Source organism: Cimex lectularius, unplaced genomic scaffold, assembly GCF_000648675.2.
Source record: "Cimex lectularius strain Harlan isolate CLEC.00 unplaced genomic scaffold, Clec_2.1 scaffold199, whole genome shotgun sequence".
NCBI classification, from domain to species: Eukaryota; Metazoa; Arthropoda; class Insecta; order Hemiptera; family Cimicidae; genus Cimex; species Cimex lectularius.
Genome location: NW_019392740.1, coordinates 654,469 through 671,539, shown reverse-complemented (window position 1 = coordinate 671,539; position 17,071 = coordinate 654,469). Strand labels below are relative to the sequence as shown.

The window sequence follows — 17,071 nt, the reverse complement described above, 5'->3', positions numbered from 1 at the left end:
GGCATACCACAATAATCAGTAGCAACAAAGTTATGAATGTAGCAACATCATCGTCATAAGACTTTTTTTCAAATTATGTATAGACTGTCTGACTGTCCGAAACAATGAAGATGGCAAACCAAAATGATTCCGAATGACGTTCGAAATCTTGTATCACAGACATTAAAAAAATGTAAGCATTTTTTACTTTTGACCCAGCGACCCCTTTTGATGCCTAGATGCACCTGACAGATTCTTCAGTGACATTCGAAACCTTTAGATCAGACATTCAGAACATTGTAAGGATTTTTGAATATTGACCAACCAATATGATGTGGCCTAATAAAGAATCTAGGAACATCATCAATGTTATAAAACATTTGCTTTTCCAAATATTTAGCAGGTTAAATGAAAGAAGAAAAGAAGGCTTCAATGACATTCGAAATCCTTAATGCCAGACAGTCAGAACATGTTAGGTTTTTGATTTGGGATCACTGTGTACTGCCTAAACGCATCTGCCGGACCAATTGATAAGTAATGGCCAAATATGGATATAGGAACATCACCAGTCTCATGTACCATTCGCTCTTTAAGTTATTTACTGGGTTGAATAAATGAGGAACGGGAGCTTTGTATGACATTCGAAATCTTTTAGATCAAACTTTAACAGACCATTGTTAGGCCATAAAATCATCGGAAATAAATTTCAGGTTCATTATCCGGCGGAATCGAAAAGATCCCAAAAGAAAGCTTATAAAAGCAAAAATAGGCGTTCAACGTTAAAAATAAACGTCTAGAAAGGATTTAGATATGCTAGAGGTTTTTAGCATAGTTCTAAGCACAAATTTAGGATAGAATAAAATCTTTAGTCTACTGGTACGCACGGTTATTTACCTTCTTGGATAATAGACTTAAGTTGTTATAGTATTGATATTAGGGAGAGAATAGGGGTGTGTTGGTCTCAGGACGGATGGGTGGTAATCAGTTTTTGTTGTTCGTTCTCTAAATCCACGGTTTAAACATGTTTGGTCTAGCTGAGCTTGGTATTTGCTTGATAGACATAGTCCGCGTATAGGATAATCATTTGATTTTTCTTTAATCTGAGTCACGGATTTTGAGAGTAAAAAAGAGTGATAAAGTGTTGTTTTACCGTTTCTCCTTTGAGGAGCCAGATGGTGGAAAACGCGTCGCTCCCGGTTCTCAGAAGCTTAAGTACTCCGTGCGCCATTCCTCAGGGAAATTGTTCGGAACAGAAACCGCAACCTCGGCGACCCTCCGGCCTTTGATTAGCCCTGACGGCCTTTGTTCCACGCTTCTTCAAACAACCGAACCCTCTTTTAACACCTTGTGGAAATGTTCAGATAGAAGACACCTGCGACCCTTTACATAGAGGCGCATAAATCCGTCATCTCCAGTGGAAAAACGGTTAAGGTACGGTTGTAAATATCATTTGACATTATACCCTACCTTTTATGGTACGTTTAACGATATGTTTGGCCAATTCTATTTTGTAATTACAACAATAATTTTTTATATATTTCGGCCCTCTCCACAACAAAATATCATCTCCACCTTCTAATTTCTAAACACCTGGAATCAATGTTGAAGTTATGAGTTTGTTTTTACAATAGAAGGCGCTCTCCAATGAAAATACAAAATTCAGATAACACCATTGGATTCTACGTTAAACAATTAATTTAAAATGGCGAGTAGATTATCGTAATTGTAGGGACCGCGATAACCGATTGGTTCGGGCGTCTGATTGATTTGCCACGCTAGCGGTCCTGGGTTCAAATCCCAGTTTGACATGAAATTTTATTGATAATAGGATGAAAAAAGTAGTGTAAAGTTGTGACACACAACATGTATTAGCTCTCCTGTATGCCAGGAATTTCTTTTGCAACGGCAATACATCCAACAAGGACTTACGAATAGACAAATCAATCACAAACACACATCCTTTACTAAGTTTGAACCAACGCAAATTTAATTTAAAAAAACTAAAGTCAATTCACAACCTCAAAGAATAAAAATCAAAACAGAAGTAATCCACCAAAGATGCACAAGTGATATAACCTCAGGAAGAAACCAATACTGTGAAAATTCATTATATTTCCTGGTCCGATTGACCAAATAAGTTCTTTCACTCAATACAATCTTTATGTAAGATATTGGTTGAAATAAAACAGGCAGTGTCACGAGCGGGATTCGAACCCACGACCTTCGGCTAAATACGCTGCTCTAACCACTTGAGTTATGGATACTTCAAGTGGTTAGAGCAGCGGCGTATTTAGCCGAAGGTCGTGGGTTCGAAACCCGCTCGTGACACTGACTTTTTTATCTCAACCAATGCCTTGCATGAAGTACAATAATTAATTGAAAGAACTATAAAAATTGTTGATTGCACTAAAACTTAATTTGAGATTAATGAAAAAAGCCCATGATTTCACATCATAGAATTGTCTAAGTATCATAATTTCAAATGATCATTCACTAGAAAAGGTTTGCGTCAGTTATAACTTCATCATGTAATAAGTAGGGTGAGGTAAGAATTTTGTTTGATCAGACCCGAGTAGTTTGATATTAAATCGCGGTATATTTTTGTGTTACATTATGTATAAGGCACGCAATTCATCATAATTTGCCATTTGTAACTATTGTAACAAGTTGAACAAATTCAATGGTTGTAAGTAGGGAGAGGCAAAACTGAACTCAGACACCAAAAGATGAAAAGAAATAATCCACCAAAGACGCACAAAGAACATAACACCAGTCAAAACCTATGAAAATTGTTGTTTACAAGCAAACTTAATTTGAAATTTGTCGAAAAAAACATTATTCAACAGAAAAGGTTTCAGTCCCATATAGCCTTATCAGAGATATAAGTAGGGTGAGACAAGTCAGTTGAATTTTAACAAATTCAAATGTTTGAAGCCATCTCTTTATTTTTTTAATGGATTATTTTGATTTCAATAAATTCCTTAGCGTATAAACTTTGGAGACAAGATGTGCCACCAAGAAAACATTTTCAATAAGAAGAGACGTTAAATTCAATTAAATTTCCAGATTTTTGTTTTAAACTGTTTAGGGTATGATAAATCATTGATTTAGTTGTAATCACATTCAAATTGAGGGTGATTGTAACATTTCAGTTACTTTGACCTGTTTCAGAAATAATAAGAATAAGCGTTATCTTGTACCAGTCGTACTCCTTTTCATCAATGCTTCAATGTGTTTTGTTTTATAAGTCCGGTAGTATAAATGGAATTTTGGTGTAAACAAGCCATCCTGTTCTTTTTCTTCCTTGTCTTCCTTGTTCAAATCTAGGGTTGGCCCACTCGGCGTTAATCCTTCATGTAATATTAGAATACAATAATTCATTTTGTAAATATTTTATCTTGATTCTTTCTGAGAATGTGCATATACCTCGTTTGGTTGGTCGGGTGACAAATCTCGGCCGGATATCGTGTACCCGACGTCTTCGTAAATGGCAGACTAAAATCGTATACAATAATTCACACATGATAGCAAATCCTGACTGATGGTGTTAAATGTTCAATGCAAAACTCGATTTCAAGTATGTTTCAATGACCTTTCTAGGGATTTAGTAATAGGTCAAGCAAATGTAGTATTTGACAACATATTATTTTCAATTTTATGATATATATATATATATATATATAATACAATTTTGTTCAGAAAGGTTTTGTTGATTATTTTTCCTTACATAAGTCCGAGAGATACTTTAATATTTAATTGAAGAATTGTGATTAAAGCTTTCTCTTTTATAATATTATATTAATGGCAAAAGAAAAAAAATCATATGAAGAGTAGTTGACAAGGGGTTAAAACACTGTTCAAACATAGAATTAAGTCAAAGAGAGACAAGCTTTGAAGAAAAAAAAAAAAGGAAATTTTGAAAAAGTAAGACCTCGTGCATACGATTTGTCATAAAATTGTTTTGTATGATGGCATTATAAAAACCGTCGCCGAAGGGCGTAAGTAATAAGGAGGCATGAGATAAGCGTCTTTCATCCTCCGGGCTCGAATTTACGTATTTTCACTTTCTAACTAACATAAGCCTGCATTCCTGCTCTCCCCGAGTTACTCCTCCCGGTCTATCAGCCCTCTATTTCGATCTTTATCTTACGGTCGGTGAGCCCCCGAAATAAATGTTTCACCGGGATTTATCTGCCATTGTGAAAGGGGCAATGAAAATTCAACGGGCCTGTTATGAAAAAAACGAGAAATATCGGACAACTTATGAAGACAATCCCCGAACATTTATTCTCCTTTTGCCTCGGGAGATAAACTTTACGTAAGTTCCACTGTGAAATAACAATTAAAAACAAAATCCTTTTGAGCGTTTGTTAGTTAATTTAAACATAAATACTAATTTATGTACTGTCCTTTAATCTTACTTGGCCTTTTCGTAGATTATATGTGTCTTGTAGGAATGAATATTGATTGGTTTCTCAAATCAACACAAACAAAGAACCTTTTTGAAAAGATAGTTCTCCCTCACAGTTTGTTGTTTTAAATGATCTTGCTTTCAGTCGTTCATCATCAGGTTGAAGAAGTTACAAACACGTCTCTCGACATAAATTGTAAGAACGAACCCGCTGATCCACCGCTAACGCGACGTTCCAGTGACGTTTATCTCCATGTTTAAGTTCACATTTTTTATTTAATCTAGTCCCTTACGTTGGTGGAATCTGTGTAACACTGCTGTATTTACATTTAAAATGAAATTGTGTTTTGCTTCATTTAGACAGTCCTTAAAATCAGATAATTTTTTCGATTTAGGCAAGTGTTCCTTAACTCTTTTTTCAATTTTATTGCCGCTTTGTCCTTTTTATTTAATATCGCAGCCATTACAATTAACTTGGTAAACCCCGCTTTGTGGCAAGTTGTCAACCTTGCTTTTATGTTCTGAGAGGATGCGAACACATCCCTGTAACAGCTACTCTAAAACCTTCTTGTTTAAGAATTTTAGCTACTTTTCTGATAATCCCCATTGCATGGCAAGTGACGAAAACCTAATGATTCATTTTTGGTGGGGTGAGAGATAGAGATAGATAGAGAGAGAGAGAGAGAGAGAGAGAGAGAGAGAGAGAGAGAGAGAGAGAGAACGGACAACAGACAGAAAGGGTGATGGATACAGACAGAGAATGAGATTAGGACGTGACAGAGATAGAAAAACAAAGATGGAGATAAAGAGAGGGAGATAGATAGGTAGATTGATATATAGATAGATAGATAGATAGATATGCAGACAGGGAGAAAAAGGGAGCAGAGAGAGATAGGTAGAAAGGGAGAGACAGAAAATGAGAAAGAGACTGAGAGAAAAGACAGAATGGAGTGAGAGTGGAAGAGAAAGGAAGGGTGACAGAAAGGGTGAGAGATACGAGAGAGAGAGAGAGAGAGAGAGAGAGAGAGAGAGAGAGAGAGAGAGAGAGAGAGAGAGAGAACGGACAACAGACAGAAAGGGTGATGGATACAGACAGAGAATGAGATTAGGACGTGACAGAGATAGAAAAACAAAGATGGAGATAAAGAGAGGGAGATAGATAGGTAGATTGATATATAGATAGATAGATAGATAGATATGCAGACAGGGAGAAAAAGGGAGCAGAGAGAGATAGGTAGAAAGGGAGAGACAGAAAATGAGAAAGAGACTGAGAGAAAAGACAGAATGGAGTGAGAGTGGAAGAGAAAGGAAGGGTGACAGAAAGGGTGAGAGATACAGACAGAGAGTGAGAGGAGGACGTAAGAGAGAGAGAGAGTGTGTGAGAGGGAGAGAGAGACAGACAGACAAGCAGAGATAGGCAGGAGAGACAGAGAGAAAGAGAGAGAGAAACATAAAGAGAGTAAGTGACATGGAAATTAACGAAATAAATGAAAACGCTGGCCCAAAAGGCAGCTACACACAATTTTTAATTAGAATACATAAGAAAAAAAATTCAGGGACCTTATATACAAAGTAAATCTGATTAGAACTGAAATTTTATTATATATAAAAAATTACTGAATTAATCGACTATCACAGGAGTGTAGAAACGCAGAAAAATAATGTAGAATAAAATGTATAGTAAAAGTTTTTAAATGTATAGAAATTTTAAACCAAATATTATACATTTTGCAAAGTACGAAAAAAACAAATATTTTACTTTTTTTCTCAGTTATTTCTTACAAAGTAAGTTTATGATTGAACGTTTCCGAACAATAACTACTTATTTGTTCTTTTAATAGAATATATTGCTTTTGTTTGATTTTAAGCGTTTGCTAGTAAGATGCATACACATTTGCTGAATTGACCCGAAAGATCAAACTTATGAGCTTATGACCGGCCGTTGAACCAAAGTCGTATTGCAGAAGCCCGAGGGCGACCCTTCGGCATCACGCCTCTGCCTCCTGGTTATCAGAAACAAACGCACCGTTACCGAACCGGCGCATCTTTGTTACGAAATCCATAGTTTTATCGCTTCGAATCATCTTGCATCGCGGAAGAATCGATTCTCAAAATTTTCACTCGGAAGGATTATTATAGGTTTGCCCTTGGGTATTTGCGCGTAGGCAGAAGAATCCGCCGAAGTCGTCTGTTCTTAATTGTTTCCCTGTTCAAAACCCGAAAAACCGCACGAGATTGGGTTTTGTTTTAAAAATAGAGGTTCCTTGAATTTTTTAAAGGGCGTCAGAAGAGAAAATTAACCGGCCGAAGGTGGAAATACCGCAATGTCCTTCGGCGTCCTTGCCGTCCGAAAGAAAAAAATGAATCAAGGAGCCAGTCACCGACTCCCACGATCGGATGAAGCCATAAATCGAAAGAGACCGCAGGCCCATCATCGACCGCAGCCCATCACCCCGGAGACCATTCCCGAGCCCCTGTTATTTAGAGCCGTCCTTATTTGCAAGTTCTATTGTTTGTTAATTACGGCGAATGATACGATTTAAAAGTAATTTATCATCTTTAGACCGGCCTGGATTGGAATGTGGGAGATCTCGTGCGACTAGGGGAAGGCGTTGAACGTTAGTCAAGTCCCGTTCTCATCTGTATTCACGGTATTCGGCTCAATCAATTTTTTGCTTTTAAATCCGTTTTATATCACTCAACTAGATTTATCGTGGAGAAAAATACATGGTACCCTGACAACCGAGGGCTGCTACCGCTGTCGTTTTAATTTTAAGACCATCAAGTGTCCCTGCGCCGTGATAGAGATATTTGTTTGAGAATCGTGCCATAAAACATCGACTAACAGAAAAGAACCACTCTAAAAAAATAAATAAAAGAACCTTCTCCACTTTTGGACACACAATAAAAACCATCATGGTACCTGACACACAGACGTTGTGAATTGACAGGACCACGATGAATCCGATTGTCCCTGACATACACAAAAATTGTACCAAAGTCAAAACCATCCAAATCCAAACATGACTCTATGTCTTTATAAAAAAAGTGTAGTTTTGCCAATTACATAACATAAACTCCAAACAGATAAGTTTAAAAAGGTAAATCGGTACTTATGGAATTCACCTACAGATATCAGTTCAATCCTTGTTATGAGAACTATAGAAGGTCAATAATAATTATTGCTGCCTCTAGTACCGGTATATCCATTGAGGGGTTCCTTTACATTTGAGGTAAATATGGGTGACAGTTTCATCCTTCCCAAAGCATAACCTAAAACTGATATCACCTGCAAGATACCAGTACATATATCCCTGACACTGTCACCTGAATTTACCCTGTCTGTAGTGGTTACCAGTTTTAGTGCTATTTAATCACGAGTTTACTGAATCTGGCTTCCCTCCTCATCCATTTCTCCTTTTGTTTATTGTAGACCCGTTCTGTGATGGCAAATGTTTGATCTTGTTAGTCCAAGTATAGATTCTGGGCCTATTCCTTATAGATCCTCTTCTGGCCAGATTGTCTGCTTGTTTCATTACCCAGAATTCCTTTCTGCAGGCACCCAAGATAATGTCAGGTTGTTGTTTGTCCAGATTTTGTGGACTTTGGATGAATTATTTTGGATCTTATCGTATCAAGTACTAATGCTTTTAGTGTTGCTTGACTGTCTGATCATATACTTTTTGTCGGTAACCTCGTTTAAGATTTTTTATGGTAGAAGCATGTATTTCGTGAATGCTCAAATTTTGGCTTTTCCAGAATATACCTGAACAGGTTCCTTCATTTTAATTGATCTTGGAGCTATCTGAATACCATATTTTATTTTATTTCTGTTCTCCTTTAGTCTGCTAATTCTAATGCTAGTCTGCTAGTGGCAAATTATAAGCCACAAGGAGCCCAGCAAGCATTACTTGCTATTTTATAAGTTAGTTTAAGATCCAGAAGATTTAGGAAAACTGTATTCTAATATTACATCACGGATGAAGGCCGAAGTTGGTCGACCAGAAGTTTGAAGAATAAAGTTTTACTATCTATTTTATCTCACAACAGGAATCTGGGCGGAAGAGTGCTTTGTTTACCATTTATTCTATCGAACTTAATTCCAAAGCATGTGAAGGTTATGTACATACATTAAGGATTAAGGAATAAAATAGGTATAATATTTTTATTCATTATATAAAATAAAAAATTCTGATAGGTATTTTTTGCTGAAATTTGTTTCAGTTTAACGGGAGATTATTGACATCTTTCTTATAAAGTGCTAATTAAGTTGACTGATTTTTAATTATCTCGTTAATTAATTAATTTGATAATTTTAAATAAATGCAAATTGAAACATCAGTTTGTAAACCATAGTCCATTTGTAGTTGTGCAATGGCAGTTTATCTAGGGAAGTAACGCTAAGCTCGTGCGACTTGACTACGCTCGATCAGCCTCGGGCTTTCCTCAACAACGTTCGATATCGAGGACGGAAGTCGATTGTATTCATGTTCGAGAAAATATTTTCGGTGTACCTTTTCCAGGAGAACATAGCAGTGGGATAAGTTCACGAAAAGGAGAGAACAAAGTACTGAGAAAGTACGGTCAAACATGGAAAAAACGTGGCTCCAAGTGCTTATAAGTTAAAGGCTATAACTTATAAGCAAGCGTTTACCACTTAACAGGAGGATTTGTACGAGTCCTAGTTTGATAATTCTCGAATTCAAAACCCATCACGATTTTGTAAGAAAAGATCGGCGGACAAATCTGAAAAAAGAGGTGACTGTGGTGACAATGAAACCCAGCTCACTGGGTGGATGCGATTTGTCTTGATAAATTATTGAAATCATTCCCGGTTATGTAACCTTGTCGAATCAGATACACTCCTAAATATACATATAATTCCTTTTGTTAACGTTTCAGGACACTTTTATCGTGATTTGAACCCCATCTGTCTGAATTTGAGAGATCTGGATTCGTTTTTTGGCGATATTACCAGTGAAATAGGCTTTTAACAATGTCACATTTCGTCGTTTTGTCCAATTACACTTGATAATTTACTGTCTCCAATGAGCCCCTGTACATTTTCCTGCAGATCACTGGAATCGTTCCAAAGTAATCATAATTTTTGTCATTTTCGATAAATTTGGGAGACGTAGAAAAAATTATTTTCCCAATAATTTGTATTCAAGGATGATTTTTTCTTTTTGTGAAATGACAATATCAATTTAATTCGTCTGTATTCCAATCAAATACTCCCCATCCTCGAATCTTATAATTTAGTCCCCGACCATCAATTTTTAGCCATTCAGCTATTCAATTGTGCCATCGTAATGTAATATCATCGAGAAGTAGGCATGCTGTTCCAAGCTCTTACTCGATGTCGAACTTTACATTGAGTCTGACATATGGGTATCCTCTGGAAACTCAAGGACCGTACTGTGCTCTGTTAAAGGCGACAGGACGTACCTCAGGATAGAGTCCTAGTCCCGTTACTGTACTCAGTGTGTACTGTTAATACCCCTCTTATGCCGAAACCATTATCCGAACATATGCTGATGACCATTCTATCTTCCAACTCTGACCCCTGTTAAAGCCCACCGAACCACACTTATATTCCATTGAACAATGGGTTAAAAAATCGCAACACAAAACTATAATTCGACAAAATCTCAAAACCCAACCTTCACCTCCGTCGCATTAATGTACCTACAGTCCATTATATCCCGTTCCTGCCAAAAAAAGTCATCCGTTACCCTGGGCTATATTTACATAAGCGAATACCTGGAATCCCCAAGCACTTCTTAAAAACAAAGAACTGGATCGAATTGATATGTATTGTAGTGTTGATAATTTAACAGAATACTGCACAACTGGTAAAATCTCCTCGACACATGCAACTCAATACTGAAACCAAGATCATAGCATAGGTTCAACGATCATCATCATTAATTCCAATTTCCAAATAATCCAGATCCTACCATCACGAATACTTAGGTCCTACGTCCGTAGCCTTGCTGTTATAATTGATTTTGTATCCATTCGCATATTGCATAACTTAACGATATACAAAAATAACGAACTGGTTATTAGTCTGTCAAAGTCAAATCAATAATATAGACCCTCATAACTTGTGGACTCGGTTCGGAGTAGGTCAGCGTCCATTGTGTTGAACGTACGGCGTTTTTCCATTAGACAAGAAATAAACAGCAAACGTGACTTGATTTTTACACTAACGATAAATGTAAATTACACAAGTGAGCGGACTATTTATTTTTTATAGTCAACTTGTGAATTTACACCTTGTATTTATTCTCCATCGCGAGATTGTTAAGTCGGCGCGGACCGGTCGTTTTTCCAACGGAGTACATTTCCGATAAAACACCTAAGAGTATATTTATGCCATTTAGACGGCACTTATGTCACCGCCCTTTGTCGAAGGAATGCCGCCTTGCTTTTTTATTTATTAAAACGAAGCATGAAAAATATGCGAATTATCTTTGCCTCGCGCTTTCATTCATAAATGATGTCCGACGAGAGTTGTGTGAAAACAATGTACTTTTTTTCTATACTGGAAGTGGTATTTAGTTTCTCAATTTTTCACGATTAGCGAGGAGATGATATAAATAACCAGGATCGCATTCGCCCAAACGTATTCGCCTCACTATTGGCCCTGAGTTCGAATCCCGTCATACCTCTTGGAATTTTATTGAGTAATAATATGTAAAAAGTGATGTAAAGTTGTTTGAGCCTTCATCCCCGAAATCCAAACAGTAGTTAGACGTTAATCTCTCCTGACTAACAGAAATTACATCAGTTACCAGGTCGATACATCCAACACTGGGAAATTTATGAAAACCAAATCAAATAAAACACGAAACAAATATAAAAATAAAACGACCTATCTATGTCAATAAACGAATAAACGAAAAAACCCAAAAACAATCCATCAAAGACGCTCAAAGAACTTAATCTAAGGAAGAAGTCTCACAACTAATGAACAATTTTTCTTCATTACTTGAAAACTTAATTTGGGATTAATCAAAATTCAGTGTTTAAGATATCACACCACAGAGTCAAAGAATCATAATTTCCAAACTTCCAAACTGGAAAACGCTTAAGTCACATAGTAGTTACAACACTAGCTCCACTTAGCTCAGGTTGTAAGCAAAGTGAAAGAAGACTCAATCGTCATTTCCATTTTTGAAAATTTGAATGCTGCAAGACAATGTTTTGTTTTATCTAAACGGAGTATTTTGATTTTAAAGCTCTGGTGTTTATTATATATCTTCTGACCCGTTTTTACGCCAGCGGTTCTTGGTTCGAATTCCTGCATTGCCTCTTGCTTCTTAATTGATCATAGTAGACAAAGTAAACTGGTTCTCACCCCTCATCCTTGACATCCAAAGATTAGTTGGATGTTAAGACCTGCTTTGTGACAAGAATTACATTTTTATTACTAATCCATATCATGTGTCTTGTCACCAGAACAACGGCACAAATAATTCAAGTTCTGCATTTATGGTGTTCTTTCTTAAAAGGATTTAAACCTGTGTTTCCTGCACGACCCTCTTTTCCTTGAAGCCTTTCGGAGTGTGTACCGTTCATGAAACTGCTAAAATAAAACAAATTACGGCTATAAATATAAACTTTCAAACGGTTGCGTCGCCTGGAGCCCACGGCTGGAACAACAACGCCGAAAAGGCATTGTTATTAAATTACAAAAGTAATTTTAACCCTTACGGAAATTTAATAACATAAATTAACAGCACGATATATATATATATATATATAATACAATTTTGTTCAGAAAGGTTTTGTTGATTATTTTTCCTTACATAAGTCCGAGAGATACTTTAATATTTAATTGAAGAATTGTGATTAAAGCTTTCTCTTTTATAATATTATATTAATGGCAAAAGAAAAAAAATCATATGAAGAGTAGTTGACAAGGGGTTAAAACACTGTTCAAACATAGAATTAAGTCAAAGAGAGACAAGCTTTGAAGAAAAAAAAAAGGAAATTTTGAAAAAGTAAGACCTCGTGCATACGATTTGTCATAAAATTGTTTTGTATGATGGCATTATAAAAACCGTCGCCGAAGGGCGTAAGTAATAAGGAGGCATGAGATAAGCGTCTTTCATCCTCCGGGCTCGAATTTACGTATTTTCACTTTCTAACTAACATAAGCCTGCATTCCTGCTCTCCCCGAGTTACTCCTCCCGGTCTATCAGCCCTCTATTTCGATCTTTATCTTACGGTCGGTGAGCCCCCGAAATAAATGTTTCACCGGGATTTATCTGCCATTGTGAAAGGGGCAATGAAAATTCAACGGGCCTGTTATGAAAAAAACGAGAAATATCGGACAACTTATGAAGACAATCCCCGAACATTTATTCTCCTTTTGCCTCGGGAGATAAACTTTACGTAAGTTCCACTGTGAAATAACAATTAAAAACAAAATCCTTTTGAGCGTTTGTTAGTTAATTTAAACATAAATACTAATTTATGTACTGTCCTTTAATCTTACTTGGCCTTTTCGTAGATTATATGTGTCTTGTAGGAATGAATATTGATTGGTTTCTCAAATCAACACAAACAAAGAACCTTTTTGAAAAGATAGTTCTCCCTCACAGTTTGTCGTTTTGAATGATCTTGCTTTCAGTCGTTCATCATCAGGTTGAAGAAGTTACAAACACGTCTCTCGACATAAATTGTAAGAACGAACCCGCTGATCCACCGCTAACGCGACGTTCCAGTGACGTTTATCTCCATGTTTAAGTTCACATTTTTTATTTAATCTAGTCCCTTACGTTGGTGGAATCTGTGTAACACTGCTGTATTTACATTTAAAATGAAATTGTGTTTTGCTTCATTTAGACAGTCCTTAAAATCAGATAATTTTTTCGATTTAGGCAAGTGTTCCTTAACTCTTTTTTCAATTTTATTGCCGCTTTGTCCTTTTTATTTAATATCGCAGCCATTACAATTAACTTGGTAAACCCCGCTTTGTGGCAAGTTGTCAACCTTGCTTTTATGTTCTGAGAGGATGCGAACACATCCCTGTAACAGCTACTCTAAAACCTTCTTGTTTAAGAATTTTAGCTACTTTTCTGATAATCCCCATTGCATGGCAAGTGACGAAAACCTAATGATTCATTTTTGGTGGGGTGAGAGATAGAGATAGATAGANATAAGTGACAATTATTATTAATTTATAAATGGCAATTAAATCTTAAATAAAATAAATTAAATTAATGAAGATGAAAATTAGGCATTATTTCGATCCAAAAAAATCAGTTGTTTTCAAATTAAATACACTTTTTTGCAAATCAGATTCATCCTTTTGCATATTATAGCCGAAGGTCGTCGGTTGGAATCCCGCTCATGACACTAGCTTTTTCATTTCAACCAAAACCTTACATAAAAAGATTAATTAATTGAAAGAAGTGATTTGGTCGATAGACCACTAAATATATTGGACTTTTGCATATTATTTCACTCTTTTACTAATCAAATTCACCTTTTTGCAAATGTAATTGACATTTGTGCAAAATAAATTTATTCTTTACCCCCTTAGTAATAATGCGTGTCAACCTCGCATACCCCCACTTTTTTTAATTTTTTGTTTTTTAAGTAGTACAGTTTTAATACTAATAGCAACAGAAAATTTTATATTTAAAAAATGTGATGAGTTACATTATTATAAAGACTACTATGAAGTGTATGATTGGCTGAATGAAATATGTGGCTGCAGAATTTGCGCTATTGAAACTATTGGATATACATAGCTGGCGGATCAATAGCGAATTGCACGAACCAAAATTTAATCGTATTCATCACATCACTTCTTCCCGCGAATCGGACTATCATGTCCTCAGCAATTCCTGCAGACGAATAACTCCGAAAAATATACCGACGTCGAGTTGAGGGAAAGAAAATCCCGTTTTGTCCCTGAACCTGCTTAAGGTCGATTTGGAAATCATCTTCTGGGCAGAATGTAAGAATAATTGCCGCACGAGCTGCCATAATTTCTAAGAGGCCGATCTTTGCGCGCCAAACCGAAGAGAACGGCGTCGGTCTGCGGAGGGTGACCAGGAAGGACTGATAATCTGTGTCTGGGGTGTAATATGATATCGCGAGATGCATGCTGTGAACCCCATTGCCCGTACAGACGCCCAGACGACTTCGGTTTCCTGGATCAACGAGAGGCCTTATTGCATTAATTATGCACCTGTCCTATTACAGTTCACAGTATTGGCTCTTGAGTCACCAACATGATGAAGGCTGAGAGACATTTGCGTATAAAAATATAACATAAGTGTAATATAATTATTGTTTATTTAACTTTGGTCCAAATGAGGAAGATCAGTAGGTGTAGGATGAGGTTTGCACGAGGCGTTAATCAAACAAGATCAAGTTAACTCGTTAATGTAACTGGAGAAGCAGGAGGCGGTAAACGTTCAGAAACTGGACACTGCCTGTTTCCGTCATTTGGTCCGATCTCTCGAACTGGCAAATACCGTATTTGCGCATTTCAAATAAAATGGTCACTGCGGGGGTCAGGCACGAAGTCAAACAAGGTTGATGCAGCTGTCGTGACCTTTCTCTTTCCTCGCCCACCTCCATTCCGTTATCGAATCAAAATTCATCCTCGCAGGACAAGAAAACGAAAGCAAAACTTTTTTTTCTTTACGAGGGAAAATGCCAAACTTTCAGCCTTATTTTTATACTGAAAACCATTTTGTTTTCTTAGTTGGATCTAATATGTTTGTTGATTTATCCGATAAATTGGTGAATAGTTTAAGGCGCCGAGGCAAAAAGGAAAGCTTTTACCTATTTACAATAAAAAGAAATTCTTGGTATATTTTAGATATTTTATTATCAATCAATTTTGTGTGAACAACACGATTTCAAAGCTTCGTTTCAACTTATTAACCACAATGGCAAAAGTTATCAGTATAAAATGAAATAATATATTACTGCTAGATACGAAATCCCTGTTTTTGAAGAATTTCTAATTCAAGTCATCATCACCATCATGAGATAAATTCATTCTTTCGAAACCATAAGGACCGCTGCTAATTCATTCACGGTGTAATTATGTCTGTATGGCATACAATTCGTTATTGACTCCCGGAGGCCAAAAGCTTCTCTTTTCCAAGTCGTAAAATTATTTTTAATTTCGGGCCGTGTTCCATTTTGTGTCATTTTTTGTTTTTCGAGACAATGGACTCCGTCCATGTAAGGCATTCCGACTCGTTTCAATCGGCCAGCTTTCACGGCTTAACCTTTACTTACAATTTGGGGTTACATTAATGGTCTCTAATTTTGGACCTTTTGATGACAATGACACGATTGAAACAGTTGAAGTTCTGGAAAATGAAACGTCACATTTTCGCTCTCAGTCATACACACACCCCATTTGAACAAAAAAAAAAGTTAACTCGTAAAAATCCGTGTTTTAATATAAGTCTGGGATCCTGATGTACACAATAAAAAATGGCATATCGCTAGTTATAAATCTTAAATATTACATGACATAAATCTTATATAAATGTTATAGGAATCTATAAAATCTTAGATGATATAAGATATATCGGTAACTACATCAATCTTTTTTCGGTATCAAAGAATACTTAATTTCAACTCATCTATCACACTATAGCGTAATAGTCAAGACGATTAGCCAGTAACGATAACCCCTTTATATTTATTCAATCTTTCTACGCTCTCTGTCTGTCTGTCTCTCTCTCTCTCTCTATATATATATATATATGTGTGTATATATATATATATATATATCTTTCTCTCTCTCTCTCTACTTTTCTATACACAGGCATATATATATGCCCCTTTGCTATTGCCATATTGCCAACTGACGAGCAATGGAGCTTATTTAAAATCTTAGGGATTTGAATCGTTTTGTCCTTTCTTTATTTCATATTTCTCAAGCTAACTTCCCTCAATCTATTGTGAGATTTTCGTCAAAGCAAAAAGTTAGTTCAGTTTTTTTTTTAAGATGGACCTCCGTGTTAGTTTTCACGTTCATGTAAATGGATGACCAAATTTCTTTACATATAAAGTTCGCCGTGCCGTTTTTTTCTAGCAAATCGGGTATCCCAGGTCGCCATGGAGTTACGGTCAGACACGATCCTCTCTCCGTTGATGGCTAGACGACTATCCCCTGAGCAGTTTGTCAAAGCGATAAGGACCGCCGAGCTGTGGAGCGTGACCGCTCCAATCTCCGTCCTACTGGATTCTATTTATGTACCCCGGATCTGCTTTATTCTCTTCCGTATGAAACGTCAATTACATAAAGTCGTCAGGATTAACAATCAGATAACAATGACGGGCTTGAAATTACGCAACCTTTATCGGTACGGCGAGATTCGATCTATAATGTAGATATCCAACGCCCAAATCGGATTTTGTTTCGATACTCCGTGAGATTTCTTGAAGATGATTAACATCAGGAAGTAATTATATCAGATCCATCGAGTGTAATCTAATGATTGAAATCTGTCTTTGGTAACATAACGGGTCAAAATATTTTCATTACAGAGTCCAAGTCATAAGCCTTATCTGTCAGGAGAAATTAGTTATATGGTCCGTTTTCTAATATTAATATATAATGTAGTGTATATAAATATATGTACTCTTGGGTGTGGGTTGCTCGTGTATTTGGCACGTTTTCTGCAT

General features: G+C 36.4%; 1 protein-coding gene across 1 annotated transcript in view; it reads left to right on the top strand.

The window, feature by feature from the left end:
• The window catches only part of LOC106663408, a 410,261-nt gene that overhangs the window by 25,637 nt on the left and 367,553 nt on the right, over positions 1-17,071 (top strand). The window lies entirely within an intron of this gene.